Source organism: Cupressus sempervirens, chromosome 4, assembly GCF_028749045.1.
Source record: "Cupressus sempervirens isolate cs-2001-9-10 chromosome 4, ASM2874904v1, whole genome shotgun sequence".
In the NCBI taxonomy this organism is placed as follows: domain Eukaryota; kingdom Viridiplantae; phylum Streptophyta; class Pinopsida; order Cupressales; family Cupressaceae; genus Cupressus; species Cupressus sempervirens.
The window spans coordinates 462,765,418-462,786,222 of NC_143121.1; positions in this window are offsets into that span (position 1 = coordinate 462,765,418).

The following is a 20,805-nucleotide window of genomic DNA, read 5'->3' on the forward strand; positions in this document are numbered from 1 at the left end:
TTGTGAATGGTTCTAACATGACGTCATTCTTGGATGGTTATTTTAGTACATTTCAGTGGGACATTGATGCATGCCTTTCAAATTTATCAATGTTGGTAGTACATTTCAGCAATACATTGATGCAACATTGAAGGGAGATGTTAATAAATGAATCATGACCTACATGGATGTGTACACTCGAATTGTGTCCCACTCTAAACCCTTCTATCCAAATGATTCCATGAGTTCAGAATGCTTGGATGTCGGCTTAGAGCTCCCTATCCACGGAGTGCAAGAGAGTGTATTTCAAGTTCAAGGGCTCTCAGATGAGCCTTAGAGATACTCTTTTTTTCTAGTAAACTATGCAATGGGAGGTTCCAAAAACAAGATGCAAGAATGCAAATGTCCCAAGGAGTTTCTCAAGAATGCAATGCAAATGAAAATTAAGCTAGAATGAGATGCAAAGTGGAGCTATGCTAAAACATGTATGCGAGTGTTACAATACCATTATTAAGCTATGTGAGATTAAGCTACATGTAAAAATGAAAGCTAAGCTAAGCTAGAATTCCATGATGCCATGGATGAGAGAATGTAGACAAGAAATAGAAGTTCTCCACAAAGCTCCAAAGAAACTTGTTAGAAAACCTATAGCATAACAATATTCAAAATGAGGATGGATTGAGGGGGAAAGCTCTCTCCCTTTTAAAGTTGTACGGATGATAGAGATCAAGATGAAGATGGTGGATGATCAACGGTGGAATTCAAAAATAGGAGTGATCGTTGTGCACACAAAAGTCAACCAATAGAATATAAGTTGACTTGTCACATAAGACAAAAGTCTCACAAGTCTTTTCTTTTAATTGTAAAATAGAAAAAGGGCTTTATGTGTGCACTTTAAGTGGGTTAGAAGAATGGGGTATTTTATTTAATTAAAAGGGGACATGTTCTTTTAATCAAATAATGAACTTAGGATAGCATGGTCAAACTATAGGTTATAATCAAATAAATTGATTATTAGCAATTTGGTCTAGATAAATGATTAAATTAATTTAGCCAAAATGCTGAGAAGGGGGCTAATAGTCTAGATGACCATTTTAAGGTGATTACAGGATGATCTCATGATGTTTTCAAAGAGTAGAGCTAATTATATTAAGGATCTCAAATAGGTGTTGAATTAGTATTAAAAATATGGGGTTTCATTTAACCCAAAGAATTGTTCTTTCAATGTCACTAAGGTCAAATTCTTGGGGCATATAATATATGAAACTAGAATTTTCTATTGATCCAAAGAGATTTGAAGCTATGTTAAAAAAATTTCCACCAAACAACAAGAAAGAATTGAAGTCTTTCTTTGGGAAGGTTAACTTTGTTTGTAAGTTCACATGTTGTAGATACTACATAAGTTAATGGTTTTCTCAATAAATATGCCAAGATTAAATGGACCATGCCTATAGAGAAATCCTTGAAAGGGATTAAGATAGTAATAGCTAAAATGATTGTTTTAGTGAGTTAGGACTACCAAATACATTTTAAGGTCTATCCATTTTCTTCAGAATATTCATGTGTAGGAATACTTACCTAGAAGCAATATGGTGAGGATAAAAGACTCATAGCCCTTATGAGTTGAAATTAATTACTCAAATCTGGATAAACAATATTTTTCTTTGGTGAAGGTTGTCAAGACATTTAGGCATTATATCCTAAGGATTAAAGTATATGTCATCGTACATGACCCCTTAGTGAACTCCCTTCTTATCATGCAGGATGATCTAGGTAAATATAGAGGCAAACATATGGATACATTATAAGAGTTTGAGTTGGAGATCAAACCAATGAAACTTTTCTGAGGATAGGGATCAACTAAACTAATTTATGATACAAAAAATGGATTGGTTTCATATGTATACCCAAATGGAGTTATTTTAGATATATGTTACAAAGACATTTTGTACTATTTTATACATAATAGATGTGCTAAAGGCGTGATAGTTCATAGCCAAGATCTCTCAAAATGAAATAAAGTTCATATATGTGAAATATGGACATGTCTATAAACAAAATTATGTAAGAGTATATCTTGAATGTTTGAATTGTGATGAGGCAAAGGGTGTGTCAAAATAATTTCATGATAAGTATGAAACTAGACATAGCTCGATGGAAGCCACAACACATTAGATTCTGAGACTAGGTTATTATAGGGATATGTTATTTAAGGATACACAAGAGCATTCTCAGTCCTTCCATGTATGTCAAATAAGTGCAAAAAGAGAAAGAAACTCAAAAAAATTATTGCAACCAATATATGAGGTGCACCCTTTTTCTAAGTTGGGGCTTGATTTTATTAGGGCGGTAAATTCACCATCTTCATACGATACATGTGCACTATCATAGCAAGAAATTACTACATGTGATGGACTATAAGGCTAAGGCATTTTTTGCAACTTCACCACCTAAGTTGTCACTGACTTCCTTAAGAAGTGAATCGCCACAAGGTTTAGAATGCCCTTTTTTCTAATATGTGATAATGAGACCTCTTTTGCTTTGTTAGTTCTCACACAATTAACATTTAAAAATTAAGTAATTATCAATTTTTTCATCTAATTACTATCCTTAAGGAAATGGAGTGGTTGAGTGTACTAACAAAACTCTTATCACTCATGTTAAATGCTTACTTGATGAAAATAAAAAAGATTAGTACGCACAATTGAAATATACATTATGGATTGATAGGGTTAGGGTCAAGAATGCCTTAAGTACCTCTCCTTACTTATTGATTTATGGTCAAGATCATGTCCTAAAAATGAATCTAAAAATCTCCAAGTTCAAATTCATGAGAGGTTATGTCAAAAATGAGAACAAGTTCTAGGTCAAGTTGATTAATCTTTTGGAACTATATGAAAAGAAAAATTTGGCATTAGAATGTGTTGTTAAACATCAATCTATTGTTAAGTATTTTTTTGAAAAAAGAGCTATGTTAAAATATTTGAGGATCTCTAACATAGTCTTCTTGTGGGAAAAGGTGAAAGAAATACCAGGAAGCCACATGGAGTTTAACCACTTGTGGATTGGTTTCTATCAAATTGTAGAGATCTTGGGAAAAAAAAATTTAGGTTGAGTTCATTATATGGAGAATTAGTCATGATACCTATTAATGGTCAATTCCTCAAACATTATTTTGGGTCCTAAAGAGTGAAATTTATACTTTGTACCATAGTAGTTTCTTTCAGGGTTTTTAGATCTTTTGTTTCATCACTTTCTTTTTATCTTTGTGAATTAGTGTATTTTTTTTAGGGTCATTATTGACATGTGGCCCATCCTAACAGGTCTCAACTTATGGAAGAGGTATTTCTTAGTCAAAGCACCTAAAGGTCTCGTCTTATGAGAAAATTTATAAATAAATCATAGATGGAGATGTTGGTCATTAGTTAACAAGACTCGAATCTAAGGTTGGTCATTATCATCACATTAAAAACTCAATCATGATGCTAAGGTTGTGGATGGATTGGGTGAGTAGTGGTAGGGAATTTTCTAAATTGATTGACATGAGTGATGATGGTTCTCAAAACCCTTATACATCTAGTTCTTGACCTTTGAATTCCTAAACTAAAAAGGAGGAAATCAAACAATAAGAGTTAATTAAAAGAATTTAAAAAATTTAAACACCCCAGTAGCACAATCTAATTATTGCCTAGGTATTTCAAAAAATAAACATTGTAGGGTAGCATAATTTAATCATTTCCCCAAACAAATAAAAGAATAATCAAGGAGTAATCAAATGGAAACATGTAGACTTCCTTGAGGGAAAAAATATCAAAAAAATAATAAAACTAAAAATAATTCATTAAAGATTCAATTAAATATATTCTCACATCTATTTAAAAGAACATAGGAGGGTGATTCTAGCAATCTCTACCAGAACTAAAAGGTATGTCTAGGAATAGAGAAAGATAATATTGATCTAATTGAAGTTTATTATGGGTGGAAAGGTTGGTCCTAATTGTTGCTTACTCATGGTTGTCCTCACCCAAGGATCAAAGGAATAAAAGCATGCACACACACTAATGTGAAAGCCAAAGATGTGGAATTTCAAGTTGGAGATACTTCATCCCCAATAAAGAGATTTGTATCATATTTAGTGTTTGACAAGGTTCATAAAGGTCTTGTTGACAAAGAAATGCCTTGGTCATTTATTCCTTTTGTTAGGCCCATTTATTATGGTTCCACAACACAAGCCCTATTTTTGCCTTTACAAAATTAGGACCTTCCTTTTTTTTCTTTTCACACTCTTGTCTTGTAACCCATGCCCTTTAGATAAATCAAATGATCTCCACTCCCAATTTTTCTTGATAGTTTGGAGGGTTCCTGGGTTACCAAGTAGGGTTCTTGGTTTCTCATCCTCTATCTTTCTTTCTAGTTTGTCTTGTTTTGTCCTTTGATTTTTCCTTTGACTCCTTTTCTAGACTTGGAGACTTGCAAAGATGTGAAACTCGATAGCCCAATGAAGTCCATGGTTTTCCTTGAGTCCATTTTTTGGAATTGTGTATTTGTGGAGCTACGATGTTGTGCAACCCTAAGAGGTTCAAATTTAAATCCTCCAAAGTCCTTTTTAAACCTATGTAGTTGTGGAGTTGTGAGGCTTTGTAACTCCATGAGGTCCAAACCTTCCAATCTCTAAAATAATTTAGATCTTCAAAGTTACAAACCTCCATAGGCCTATAACTATAAAGGCTCCTCTCTTGGGGCACAGTTTCCTAGGTTGATGTCAACCTGAATAGAGCTCTATAAAAGGTCATGGAGGGATCATTTTATTTTATTTTTTCTTTTCACATTCACTTTTTTGCATTCTATTATTCATAATCTAGTCTTCACACTTTTCGTACTTGTAGGCTATTTCTTTAAGTTTATTAAATTATTTATTTTGCATCCTTTTATGGGTTTGGGATGGGTGATTGTACAAAACCCATTTGCAAGTTTTTTTCCATGTCCTGGTTTTAAGTTTGCAAGTTTTAACCCAAGATTTTTCTAAATCCACACAGATCTTATGGACTTTGTTGAGCTCTATGGGTTTGATAACCCCACCATTCCAAGAACCACATAAAATCCCCACGCTAATTTTTTAACTCCATCATTGGTGTTTTGTCCTTGATGGAGGTGTACTAGTCTACAAGTTCAGGACCACTATGACCCTACAACATTTCAACTCCTTAAGTCAAAATATATGCACATTTATAATTCTTTGTACTTTGCAAACCTACAAAGGTTCACATGTCTATATACCCTACAGCTTCTTAGCATCACCAACACCCAAAAGTCATCGAACAAGTCCACATAATTGTGAAGTCTTTGGAGTTGCATAGCTCTACAATTATGTGACTTTTCAAACTTGAAAGTATTATTCTAACTAATATCTCTATGTATTTGTGGAGATTCATAACTCTGCAAGATTGTAACTCTAGGGTTGCTTCTTTATATCAGTTTTTTTGTCTAGTCATTAGGGTTGTCAATCTGATTTTGATCTTTCTTAGGATTAGTTTGTGTTTAAATATGTTGTATGTATGAGTTTATGATAAGATAATGATAGTTATATTTTTGTGTAGGTAATAGAATATCTTCATCATCAACATCCAACCTTGAGGTTTCTTCACCCAAGCTAGTGCAATTCAAGTTTCAAGGAAATCCTTAAGAGCCAATGTTTGTAGATGCACATTTGAGATCATTGGCATTGAATTGAAGAACATAGACTATTGTTACTTTTTGGCTCTCCCCAACAAGTTGAATGAGCATTCATCTACATGATCACTTCAATGATACTAGTAGGGCTAGTGCATGTTTCTTCACATCAAACTTCCATCTTATCCTAAAACTTGGTTATGATCCTTTCCCAACACTATATCTTAAAGGAAAGGGTAGTCAAGAATATATCCAAAGACATATTCCTAAACATTTGTCTCAACGTCATTGAGAAAGTTATCCACGTCCTAGCCTCTAAAAATTTCTATAATATTTCATTGGAAATTTCTTAGAGATGATTTATTGACAAGAAGGAAAAAACAAACAAGATCATGTAGGAGAAATACTCGATTACCCCCACTCCTCATGACAAGATCAAAGAGTATATATGATCAAGATTTACAAGATTATAGACATTGGATACTGCATTGTAATTTTGAGTTGAGTGATAAGATTTTCTTCCTCCATCCATTTGGAGATATGGATGGTAAATTTTATAGAGAAGATTAGAAGTAGGAGAAATTGTATTGATTGGGAAACCATCATCAGTGAATCCTGTTATCAGCAAGAAACCTTGGTCACTAAGGACCTTAAGTTTTATATGACATTATATGTAGCCTATCTTTTGGTAGTAAGGGTTGACTATCTAGGTTTGGTCAAGAGAGGATCACTACATGAAGGCAAGGACTAGCTATATAGGGTCTATCCCCACTTGATGAAGATGAAGTTGAAGGAGGATATCCCTAAATTATGCATTGCCATGATGCTTTTTTATTTGTGATAAGATTCATTGAAGAAAACGATGTAAAGAGGTTGTTAGTTGAAGAAACTAGAAATGTCATGTATATTAGGGCATATTATCTAATTTTAGAAACTTACATGTATCAGGGTGTTAGGCTCTTTCATTCCCACAAAGAAGTTGTCAAGGTATCCTTTTGATATGTTGGTGCTACTAGATATCTTGAGGAAACTTTAGAGTTCTTACTAATTATGTAATCACAAGAATAGATGTTGTTGGTTGTTTCCCATATTACTAGGATCTTGCACAATTCTAAAGTAAAAAGTTATTAAGACATTTGATATGGAGTGAGAACAATAACCCTTAGAGAAGTACCCATTGGCCCAAGAAACCTTTGATCTAATTGAAGGGTACAAGAAAATAATTGAAAGAAGTTTATTCCATGAGATGCAATTAAAAGATCACTAAGTAAATTGCATAGATGATTGTGATTTTAGGATCGAGGATTATTGTTGAATGCACCTTCTATTGGAAAAAGTAGTGTTGGATTTAGAGATCCCTCCCAATGCATGAAAGAAGGATTTTCCAAATATTTTGGATCCCTTGTAAAATAAGGACATGAAATTTACAAGAGGGTGATAATAAATGTAGAGGTAGCTAAGATGAAGAATGATGATATTGTGTTTAGATCCCAACACATCAAACCCTCACATGGAATTAGATCACCTAGTAATTTCCTATTGATTGTCTTCCACAAAGGCCTTAGTTGGTATTAGTCACCTTTCTAGATAAGGGTAAAGAAAAGGTGACCATTCCTAAATGGGGACCAACTACACCAATGATGCTCAAGACTATATATGGGCATGTGCAAGAAGTTTATTATAAATACAAGGATGAGAAAGGAATTGGTAAGGGAAAGAAAAGAAAGGGCCTAGTTGAGGTGGATAAACTAGAGGAAAAGGTCACCCACAAAGGCCTATGTTTAAGAAGAAGAGAACACCCATCATGAAAAATCATGTGGAAGAAGAGGGAACTCTTCCTAAAGCAGCACCAATTGTGTAAGAAAATGTTAGAGTCAAGGGAATAACCATTGAACAAGTTACCAAGGAATATGACAAAGATGATATGGTAGAGGGAGAGATAAGAGCAGAAAGACCTAAGGAAGAGTTCAAGGGAAGAGAATCCCAGGAAAAACTATCTATTGGAGAAATTATGCCTTCTCTAAAGAAGCCAAAATATATTCTACTACCTCCTCTAGAGAATCAAAAAACTCTATGCCTCCTCCTTCAAAATAAGATGAGACAATTCATCCTTTGTCAGATACTAAAGAGGAAAGTATAGTTAATAAAGGCACAACCACTAAGCAAAATTATTGGTGCCCTATGACATTCATGAGTTGGTTGTGGAGAATCAACCTTCTATGTCAAAGAAGAGATATTATGACATATCACAAACATGAGAGAAGGGAGTAGAGAAAGAAGTGGGAGAGAAAACAAATAAGAGAAAGGGAAGTAAGAAGACTGTCACCCTTTATCTAGATGAACTTGAGTCATCATCCACAAATTTGGAGGATGTGCACATGCTCTTAGTGGGTTAATCCTTCCAATTACCAATGACCACTTTAGAACCTCAAAAGATTTCATATGTGACACAAGATTAGAAGGGGTACTTGGAAGGCTCAAATTGCAGTTCCTCCCAATCAAGGAGTACAGTGAGCCTCACCTTGGAGGATAATAGGATTTAAGAAATAGATTAGCAAGGTGAGTCTAGAAATGTATAAAGATGATGGAAAATCATAGTTGTTCCTAGCAGTGATTTTGGTACAATAATTCAAATCCTCAATTGATATTGTCTCCACCAAAGATGACCTCCCAAGGCTATTCTTGAGCAAGGTCACTTTGAAGAAACTTGATCAAAAGACTAAGTTTTGAGACATTTAGCAACAAAGTGTGAGAATTTTAGAAGAAGATAGATAAGGGAATTCAAAAATGGACATGTCATATCATGTTCGTGTAATGGGAATAGTGGAGAGGTTTAGATCTGAGTATCCAAGGGTGCTCCCATAACCATGAGTAGAAATGCCCACATCCTAGTTTTGCATTTTTTGACACTTTGCTATTTTTTGCAGTTTTGGTTAGAAAAATATGGAGCTCTACACATCACAACTGTGTACCTCTAAAGAATCTTGAAACCCAGCATACAAATTCGGAGTCTTTTTTTGAAAATTTCAACCATTGACATATTTATGCATTTTTGGCAGCTAGTTCTAATTTTAGATGGATTTCTTGCAAGTTTTTCAAGAAGATGACGTACATTTAAGTTAACTATGAGTTGTTCATGAAGAAAAGGTTTCTTCTATAAAAGGTAGCTATATTTTCAAAAGTGAAGTTTGAGCAACACCTTGAAGATCATTTTTAGCTAGAGTTCCATCTTCTTCTTCTCTTCTCTTCTTTAATATTATTCTCATGTAATGACTTCATGCACATAATAAAATAAATGAAAACCAAGTTAGCATCTTTTTAAGGCTTAGTTTTACATTATTTTATATTAAAGTGCATTATTTTTATATTTTTTACATGGGAGAAACCCAAACTCTGAAAATCAAAAATTCAAGGTTGGTTCTCTATAGAACCATGATTGTATAATGTAATAAAGGTCATCACTTTTTATAATAAGAGATATACAATTGGTTATCCTATTCTATATGTGTTTATTCCTACTTGAATATTTCATCTTCATAAATTTGCATTTATGAATGATGAAAGAGTTTATAGTTTATTGCATGTGATTCTCGTCAATCTTAGTTTATTCAAGTTTGTCATAATTATTTCCAATATCTCTATCATGATGAACTAGAATGGAAATTATTTTAGTGTATTCCTAATAATTTGTCTTATATGTGTGTACATTTGAGTAGTTGCATGATTTGATGAGTTGCAAAACATGTTACAACCTCTGAAAATCTCCTTTGGTGATTGCATCTGCAAAGTCGCAGTTTCCCTACTCTTGACTATATGGATTTTCCTACCATTCCCTCAAAGATTTAATTTACATAAGCATTAAAATAGTGGTGTATGTATTTTTAGGTAATTGTAATTATCTCTTATTACCCTAATCTCATTGCATTTTCTATTACAAATATGGTTAAGAAGGAATTTCATACTAGTTGCATGTTATAGGTTTCACAATCTTAAGGTTCTCAAACCAACAAAGGCCTCCTTGTGACAATCACATTGACCTCCTATTGATCTACCTAGGTGTTTGAAAAAGAGTTATAGGAACTTGGAGTTGATATCTTCAACTTTTCAAGAGAGAAATCTACCTTTGATTTATGTCATTATCATTGCATAAAAATGATGATCAACATAACCCTAGGTAAAGTAATCAATTTGATTTAGTTGGATCACACTTCAAATCTTGTGGTTAATGAACATTGCATGAAACAAGACTTTCTTGCATATTTCCTTTGTGTAATTTGAGTTTGGCATTGACAACCCTTCATCTTATTTGGGTTTTGCTAATCTAACTAGAATTACATTAAGAGTTATGTTTGGAATCCCTTTTTTCTCTTGTGTTAAATGGCTTAGGGTAAAATTCATTAAATAATTAACTCATCCCATCTACTTAACATTGCTAAAATTCTTTGATGTCACTTTCCCCCGAACAAGGAATATACCTCGATAATGCAAAATAGTGTCTGGGAGGTTATTGCTAGATGAATAGATAGAGTCATAGCTAGATCACGTCGGATCTATAAGATTAAGGATGGTGTAGATAAAAGCATGGAAAAATACATGAAAAAGTTCATGGCTAAGGGATTCTCTTAGAAGAAGGGAATAAAGTATGAGGATACATGCTCTCATGTGGCTAGGTATACTTCTATATGAGTTGTGAGCTTACTTAAAACACATAAGGGATGAAAAATACATCAAATGGATATCAAGATTATATTTCTCATTGATGAATTGGTATAAGAGGTATACATAGAACAAAAAAAAGGATTCGTAACACATAACAACAAGACCCATGTGTTTAGATTAAAGATTTCTTTGAATGGATTTAAGCAGGCTCCTAGGACATGGTATGAACACATTAATAATTACTTGTAGGGAATGGAATTTGTGAATAATATGGTATATGCTAACCTCTACTATGTGGTGGTTAGGGAAGAGGTTCTCAGTCTTCCACTAGTACATTTGGGGGTCATTTTTTATGGCAAGCCAATTTGGCTTGTCAAATTTTTTTTATTTTTTTAAAATATGATCCTGATGATGTTGAAATTTTGACAAAATTTAAGTTTAGCATCAAAATTTATATATTTTTGGGGATATAAACAAATAAAAAGTGAATCTTCATTCATTTACATGGCAAAGTGTAGGTATGCAGGAGGAGGCTTCATGAAGACTTTTACAGTGTTGTTGAAGGTAAGGGTTTTTATATGTTGATGGTGGTTTTTCCATCATGAAAACCTTTTGAATTCCAACCTAAGATTGTGATTTTTATTTTTTGTAGTTTTGAATCAGCTTGAGATTTGAATTGGTGCCTCTTTATAGCTTATGATTCATAGCAACTAGTGTTGTTGTAGTTTCTATCTTAAAATCATTTTGCCTTGTGACTTTAAAATGTAATGTTTTTATGTTCCTTTAGTGTCTTGAATTTTCCTGAGATTCAAATTGGGGCTATGTATAGCTTACAACTTAGGCAATTGGTAATCATTATAGTTCTCGACAATTGCTTAATAGTTGCTTATTGTTCATGCATCATTTTAGTAGCAATGATATGCTCTTAAAGGAAGAATCTTAAGCATTAGCAGTTAATCTTGGTAGTAAAATTTATTAGGGTTTTTTTATATAGTCAAATTTAGAAGTTTTTTGTATTAGCATTTTTTTGAAAAATTCATTTGCATCATGTTGAAATTCATGTGACCTGTTGAATGTCAATGTTAGGCCCTTTCTTTCCCACTAATTATTTATTGCATGTTTTCACATATTTGTTCTCTATTTTATTTGATATGTAATCTTCCACATTTTAAAAAATGAATTACATCCATACATGATTTTTTTCAATCTCTTATCTTTATAGGTGTTGAGTGGCTCTTAGAGGTAGAGACTTCTTTAACTAAATTTCAAAGTTTACACTCTGGTGAATTGATTTTACAATCTGTGATTTTTTTAATATATTTTTTATTTGATTGTGTGAGTATTTTGTATATAAATTCTTTATTTTACACTACAATCCATCATTAGATGAGGAGAGAAAGCATAAGGAAAAATTGAAGTAAGTTAGAGACCTAAATTCTTTAGAAAGGGAAAAAAGTTGAAGAAAGCGAGTGGTCAAGAGAGTCAACTATATAAGTGAAAGATAAGACCACAAATAACCTTAGGCTATTATTTTCATATGTTTTTTCTTTCTTTTATATTTATAATATCCCAAAATGAATTTTAACCATATCCACAAAATAAACCCCTAAACCAAAACATGGACTAGTACCGAGATCAACAACTTAGACTAAAAGAAATGAATGGCAAAAAAGGTATGTGTCATGAGCATGCCTGTGGTTATGCCCCAAGACAAAATGAGGGGCATCACCTCTCAACGCTACTAGTGGTTGCCATTCCTAGACCCCTGTTTTGGTTTTTTTTTTTAAATGTAAAAAATTGATTTGAGTTGGACCACATGGAAAGGCAATTTTTTGGTACTAGGGACTTGAGTTGTAATGCATGTGCCATGTTTGATTGAGAATTTGATACTTATCAAGAATATGAAAGTAATCAGAAATATTAAATCTATTTGGAACAAAATAATAGCAACATTTTTTCTATTTTTGAAGTATTTTAACATTCTTTAATTCACAGGGATTTTAAGAAAATATCCAATTCTAAACTCATGTTTCATTTATGCATTATTTTCCATGTCAATACCATTTACATTGTAGATGGAATATAGGCATGAATCTAATCATAGAAGTATAATAATCAATAATCTCCTAGCCAATATCAAGTAGCCATATCCTAACACATTTGTCATACATTTAAAGATATGAGTTACTCAATAATTGCTTATTATATTCTTTATACACACCCTCTCTCATTTTGGCTCATCTTTCCACTTGGAGTGCTGAAAAAGAGAATAAGGTAGATTGGAACAATATTGAGATAATAGGTCTGAGTCCTTCTCACATCCAATTTTTCCCTAGGTCCATGGTGACACGAAACAATGGGATTTGGATATGGACCCCAGAGAAGAAGGAATGTCACGAACCCCTTGGATATATTAGGCACTGTTGGTGATGCAAGTAGGGAGGTGTTCACCATGATAATAAGTTTATCACTCATCATAACTAGGGATCAACGAATTTGATCAAAAAAGTTAATACAAAAATGATCACATAGTTTGTACATTCATTCAAAAGGTAAGATTAATGAATCTTTATGATGTACATGAAAACCTCAGATGACAAAAACCATGGTGTGGAATGCTACTAGAATCTAATGTCCTAATCCAACCTCACAAATAAAAATGTGTACAACATTTTAAGGGCACAAACCATAAGGAATCACCAATATGCTTTGTAGATGTAATACAAAACATTTCTCTCAACAACATGAATGACAAGAATTAGGCAAAATAGACTCACCTTTAGGATTGACAATGATATTCTCTGATTTTAAAAATAACTCATTACAACTCTATGATTTTACAATACAAACCAACTATAAATCATGCTTCATATCTGCAACCTTATTATAACACCTTGCTTGGTACTAAGCCACTTTTGTTTTATCTCTCATCAATGACACCCATAGACTTGCATTTAAATCAATTCTAATTCTCTGAAATACTATACTCTTGATATCTTAAGTTTGAACTTAATGATTCTTCGAAAAGATTTTATAGTATAAACACAATCAACTCACATGTTCTTTTTAGACACCAATACAATTTGAACAAAAATATAAAATATTGCCTCTATCATATATCTCAGTCTTCGTATAATTAACTCCATATACTTAGACTTTTCTCATTTACAAAGATACATAGCAAAAATATAGTAATTGTCTTCCAAATTCCAGTATCTCACCTATTCTACTCTTCCAAAGGGTTCTTCAACATCTCATGAATGACTGTAACCCTCCAAACACCATGTAAATTATACTCGAGCCTCTGCCACATTTCTTGGATGTCAATTCACTGTATTTTGCATGTAACAGTAGATACTCATTAATTCTTGGTCCATTCCTTATAAGAATCATGGTTATGGTGTAGACCCATCAAAGGGAAATTTCACATGACAAAAAAAACCTTTAAACCTTCCCTAATGTCTACACAAAGAAAGTATGCAGCCACTTAGGCACATTTATCTAAAGGTGTGCAGGATTTACTATTTACATAGTGAGTATTGAGACCTTGATAATAACCCCATTGATATCAGGTATCCATTTAACATCAAAATTAGTTCTAGCCTCCATTTCTCTATGTATGAAACTTAAGAATCGTCACAACCATGAGATAAGAGAGAAGATATTACGACTATAGTTAAATACTAGTACACAAGTAGATTTTCACAAAAAAAAAAACTGACTTTTATTATTAAAAAACACACACACCATACCCTTCACATTTCTTCTCTATATCTCATTCTCTATTTTCTTCATGAGATTAATTTCTTATGTAATAGAAGATCTCTCAAATCCCCAAAGAGTTCATCCAAGATGGTTAACCTTCCATCTTCTACAACATAACATTAAGAAAAATACTAATATCCTTTCAACCAAGGTAGAGGACTCATTTTATAGACTTGAAAATTTTGGATGAACAATAAAGATGCAAAGATGAGCAATGGTGGAGATGTTTCAGTTTGTGATCCATGTGCTCTTGATTCTAGAAGTTTTCAAAATAATGTGCAATTTAAATTGAGTTAATTTCTTTTATTTTGAATTTAGAAATTGGAAAAATGTGCATATAATAAGAGGAATTTTAATTATTTAATTAAAAGGGAAAATTTGTTATAATTAAATGAGACATATAACAAGTTGATCAAATTTTAGGATATAATCAATTTAATGATTATTTTAATTATGCAAAGTGCATTTATTGCATAATAAGATCTAGTATTAGTTTAATTTGATTATTTTAGAATAGAGGCACATAATTTACTAGACCAAAATCATATTATTACAATACTTAGGTATAGATTAAACCTATTTAGACCTATACCCCAATTTGACCTATAGCTAGAGTTCTATAATTTTCATAATCTATAAATAAAGGTTTTGGGGGTCCCAAATCTAAAATAGTTTCATTCTGATAGTTTTTTTATATTTCATATATGAATCTTTGTCCTCTACTATCCCTCATGGTGAGTAAATTATCCTTATTCCACTTTAGAACTTACTTTCATAGATCATATTCTCCTATTCATATCATTTGCAATTCCTTCTCTTAGGGAAAAGAAGACTAAGACCAAAATTCTATGATATGAATCTTCATGAATTGTCATCCTATCATGTACTAATCATATTTCATTTGTTTACAAGGTTTTAAAGATTTTTATAGTAACGTATAATGTTTTGACTAATGTATCCTAGAAAATTTCTCTCTAAATTAATTTTTTGACTTATGTATCCTATAATTTCAACCTTATAATCTAGAACTCCCACCTTCTCAACCTATTCTGCCTCCTCCACCTCATCTTTCTCAAAATATTAGAAAGGAGTATGACATGGTAGAGAAATTATGTAATACTTCAGCCAATATTTTTCTTTGGAAACTTCAAACTTTCCTACATATCATGAAGCCTTGCAAAGATCTTTAACTACTCTTCCAACTCCACCTCCAAATACAGATAAGATACATTCATTTTTCCAATACATGAATGCTACTCCTATCCCACCTAAAATCATGTTTAGTCAAGATTATTTACCTCCTCAAGAATTTCAAGATCAATATGATTCCCTTATGCTAATTGTCCTTATTAATGTGTAGTGTTTGCCCCTAGATCACATTTTTGTTATCATTGTCAAATTCTTTTAGGTTGATTTTATGCATTGATTAGTTAGAGATACTAGATTTGTAATATTATGATATTATTTCATGACTTTGATTACAAATGTATTAGTTATTATTGCTTAGTTGATTCCATTCATGTGTTATTAATGATAGTTTGATGATCCTAGTTAGTAAATGTGGTTTCTTTCATAAAAATGTTAACATGATGTCTTTAATGATGATTATGTTGTATTGATAGAGATGCATTATTACATGTACGCATTTGATGTTAGACTTGTGATTTTTACAATACTTACCCCATACTTGCATGTGTATTGTGCGCATGTTTATTTTATCTTTCTATATGATGTGTTTGATGTGGTTAAGGGAGGGAGTCGTAGTCACCTACTAGTCGGGATCTACACGATGAACCACTCCCCGCCATTGTCTGTTTAGTTTAGATATATTATATACATGTACATGCTCGTCTTTTATGTAGGATGTAGGTACCGGGCATCGACTTCTCTGAATTGCCAGGATGAGCGTGCCCTATTACAAATACTCAAATGGTGAGAATGGGAAAATAATGATCAGGTCCAATCCTAGCCATAAGCCTATAATACTTGTCATGCAAGGAGGACTCATAACATACTGTCTACCCTTTTTAAATCCGTGGGTATTTTGTGCGTCTGTTGTTTTGTGAGTCTTTGATGAATTTCTATTAATTAAGTCTAATTAATAGATTAAATTAATAATTTAATTTAATGGAAAATTATTATGATATTATGAATATTTAATTATATTTAATTAATTGAGGAATTAATTAAATATAAAAAATTGAATTGGAAGATAAAAGTTTTAAGATTAAATTTAGAACATGATAATATTTATTTTATTTAATAATAATATATTTAGAGTTCATTTTTAAATAAATGCTAAATATTATTGTTATTTAAGTTAATAAATATTTTATCAATTAAGTTTCTAAAAAAAAATGAAATTAAAAGTGAAAAGATACTTAATTATCATAAAGATTATAGTTCGCATGATTTATGCATGAGTTGAAAATAAAAGAAATTAATTTAAAAGATAAAATATGTGAACTTGATTAAGATATTTTATTGCACATGAGATTAAAGTTAATAAATTAATTTAGAGTGAAGTAAAGTGGAAAGTTAAATAAAGTAATTTAACAATTCACTTAAAGTGCATGAAGGTACAATAAAAAGAATATTTTAATTTAAAAAGGAAATTAATTGTGCATGAAAGAATTAATTAAATAAAGTAATTATTATTTTAGAGTTGTGGAGACAGAAACCCTAAAGGTAATTAGATTCTATATTAGAGGGTTTTTGGGTCATTATTGCACACTCAGGTTTTCAAGACACACACAAGTGTCAAGGGCACACATAGGTTTGGAGAGCAATTCAGAGGGTTTGGAAAAGAAGAAATTTTTCATAGCTTGAAGGATATTGCTTGCAGTAGAAATTTTCATCCAGCTGTTAGAGTTTTAGCATCAGTACGAGGTAGGGTTTTGAAATCCCATGAATGCACTTTCAATTGGAAAATATATGTTTGCTCTGTGCTTGATGGGTGGTTGGAATTGTGTCTGTCATCTTGATTGTTTTCCTAATTGATTGAAAATTACTCTCTCATTATTTTTTTTTATAGAAGAAAATTTAAAGAGGATAAGAAATTCGTTCTCTAGATTAAAGAACTTATTTAATTCGAATGATTCTTGAAATTGAAAAAAATATTTAAAATATATATATATATATATATATATATATATATATATATATATATATATATATATATATATATATATATATATATATATATATATATATATATATATATATATATATTCTTGTAAGGAGGGAAAATGTTTTAAAACATATGTTATAATTTTGAAATGAATTGTTTTAAGAAATAAATTCTATAATTATTAAACAAAGGTTTTTTTTAAGATATATTGGGAAAGTTTTTTTTAAATATAAAAAAAAATTAATTATACATATATTAATATGTATGGGTCAGGTGGGGGAAACCCCACACCCTCCCCTCTTTAATGATGCTGTCGCGCAGCAACCCAGCTGCTGACGCAGTAGGTACAGCTGCTGATGCAGTGTACCCTGTTGTGGTAGCAGCAAAATCGCTGCAGCGGCCACCCTTAAAGGGTTGGAGCATGCGATTAAATCGCTTATTCCAAAGTTTGATTTTGTTTTAACATTATTAAATTTTTAACATTATTTTGTATTTAATAATATATATCTATTTATTAGTATTAATATATATTATTTAATAAATATTAAATGATATTTAATGTGTATTAAATATTAATTAGGTTTTTATTTATAAAATATTAATGAGTTACAAATTATAATAATATAAATTATGTTTAAATAAATTATTTGTATTAATTAATTGATTAAAATTATGATAATGATTAATTTAAGTCAATTAAATAATTATCATAGTAATTTATCATCATGAATTGATTTTTTTTAATATTAATTAATTTAATTAGAATTAATTAATAACGAAAGTTGTTTAATTGGGTTATCATAATACTAAATTTTAATAAAATTATAAATTATTTTCTTGGAAAATAACAAGCATTATTTTTAATCATTTAAATAATTACCTATGGGGCTATTTTTAGAAAACTGTTCTAAAATCAATAAGGGTAAAATTTGATCTAAGAACGGGTATATTATAAGGGTGATACTGAAAGTCTTATACACTTGGAAACGTACATTGAAACAAAACTAAAACTTTACTTCTCAACCAATTGTGTACTTTCAAATCAAACCCAAACTATGAAACTATACTATTTTGCTTATACTGTTTATGCTTTGAGATTTTGGAGTCAATTAGATGTTGACTAGTCTAAGATGTGCACCAGAGGCTTTGTCAGATTTTAGTTATACCATTTATGTGGCTGGATGTCATGATGTGTTTTGTGATTCATATTGGAGATTATATTTATGAGGTTTACTTTTAGAAGCATTTATGTGTTCTTAGATGGAAGAACCATCTTATTATCAGGTTGCCTGTTAAGGAACCGAGTTTGATCTTTAGGGTTGTTGTGGTATGGGACACAACTGTGGATTTATGTGTTTAGGAGAGGTTGTCTAGGTACGTGACTTGGGAGTGGCTTGCATAGGGGTCCGGGACCCAAAGTGGTCAGTACCAGGGTAACCTAATGCAAGTTATGTAATAAGTGATAATCTAGTAATTAAAATTTATGGGGGGAAATGCACTAAAAAGATAAGTTAGAGATTCGATCTACCCATGCCTTGAGTGCTTGTATAGACTAAGGATGGGAATGAGATGAGTGCCTCGTCTTCTTGAGAGGGCTTTCTAGTTTCCATATGTGTGATGTTGAGGGTCCGGGGTTCATAGTAACTAGTCCAGGGTAACTCAACGCTTGAGGGTCTAGGGTCTCTTAAGAGATCAGTCCAGGGTAACTTAAGTAGCCATGTGATGACACTCCCTAGTACGTAGCCTGAGTCTCCTCTGTAGATTTGTGTATCTCTGGTAGTGTACTTATTGTTGGATGTGGTGTATCTATTGTTGGATGTGTTTATTATGGTTATTTACTTTTATTGATGATGATTGGTGATTCATGGTTGTTGTACTTTTGACATGTGGCTTTTGACTTGCGATGATTATCTTTCGTTGAATTTATCTTATGATCTTGGTATTTGGTTTATACTTGGTTCATGTATGATGTTTGGTTATGTGGTGTCGGTATTGGTTTGAGTGTTCTTACTTTTGGATTATTTTATCTTCTTGAGTAGCATGTGTTACCTTTGAGGTAGTTTTGGCTATTAGGGGTACCTTGCCTAGGAATGTTTTATGTTTGATAGCCATTTGTGGATCGTTCATTATCTTCCCTGCACGGTGGGAGTGGAAGCCTAACTAGGTAACCACGCGGTCGAGAGGTAGTGCCTTCTTACCATTTGGGTTCCCCTCACATTGCCAGCTATTGGATGTTCATTGTAGAAGATGTAAATTTATCATTCTTACTTCTTATCTCAGAGACTTCTTTTCAGATGATGTATATATGTTATCATGTATTCTGATGTATTGTATCTATTTTCACATACCCTGCGACATGTGCAGTGGATGTTATTTAGTGGACGTACATTCATTGTATTAGTATACTTATGTATTTGCTTATGTGATTATGTATTTGTTATTTATTTATGTTCATGAGACATTGTACTTAGAACTTAAACTAATTAATTTAAAATTATTAAATGTGACTCAACGTAAAGGAACTCTTGAGGAATTGAAACTGTACCTATATTTGCATATGTGTATGTGTTGTGTATGTTCATATTGCTTCCGCATTAATGTTATCTTGATGTTGTTTAAACTTCAAAAAAAAAATAGTTCAGTAAACATTGTAACATGTTAGGTTTATTTCTCTTGGGTTCCCGAGCAAGGCATTACATAATGGTAATCACATTCATAGGACCTTAATTGATAATGGTTCTAGGTTAAATGTTTTTAGTATGAACATACTGAAAGAAACCAAAGTTGATATTTCAACCATTAAACCTGATGACATTCTTATATAGGACATTGATAATATTTCTAATAAATAAATAGGCATCATTATCTTACATATTAAAGTATGTCTAGTTATTATAGATACTCCTATTTATGTGATGTTTGGATCTCTTAATCATTACATTTTCTTGGGAAGACCTTGGTTGTATGTCATGCATCTTAGAAAGTCAAGTTTGTCCCACCCCCTAGTGTTTCTTGATCAATGCAAATATATAATATTGTTCAAAATCAATACCAATATATAATATTATTCAAAATCAATGTCAACATCTATATTGTATAATTTATTTAATTTTTTTAGATTCTATCTTTACTGAAGAGATAGTAATTTATTTATTATTATTATTATCTATTATATACAAGATACTATTAATGCTTGTATGCTTAATATAATTTTATAGCCCAAATATTTGCTTGTGAAGAAAGTCCACACCTAACAATATGAACCTAAAACAAAATAAGGCAACAATTGCTAGATTTTGGTCTCAGTTCAAAAGAAGTGGTGATGGAAAATGCTATTGTCCTTGCAAAAAATGCAAGGGTTTAATGAATCAAAGAATTCTAATCACAATAGCTCAGAGACATTGTAGGCAACATGATCACATTGAAGGGGGAAAGGATATTTTTCCTTTGGCGAATTTTCATTTTGAACTGGTGGAACATGGACATGTGAATATCTAAGCAAAAGGTAATGCTCCCATGGAAGAAGATGATCCTGAGGCAGAGAACACAATTGAAGATGTTGGTAATAGTGCAACTGATAATGTGCTCGAGAACACATTGAA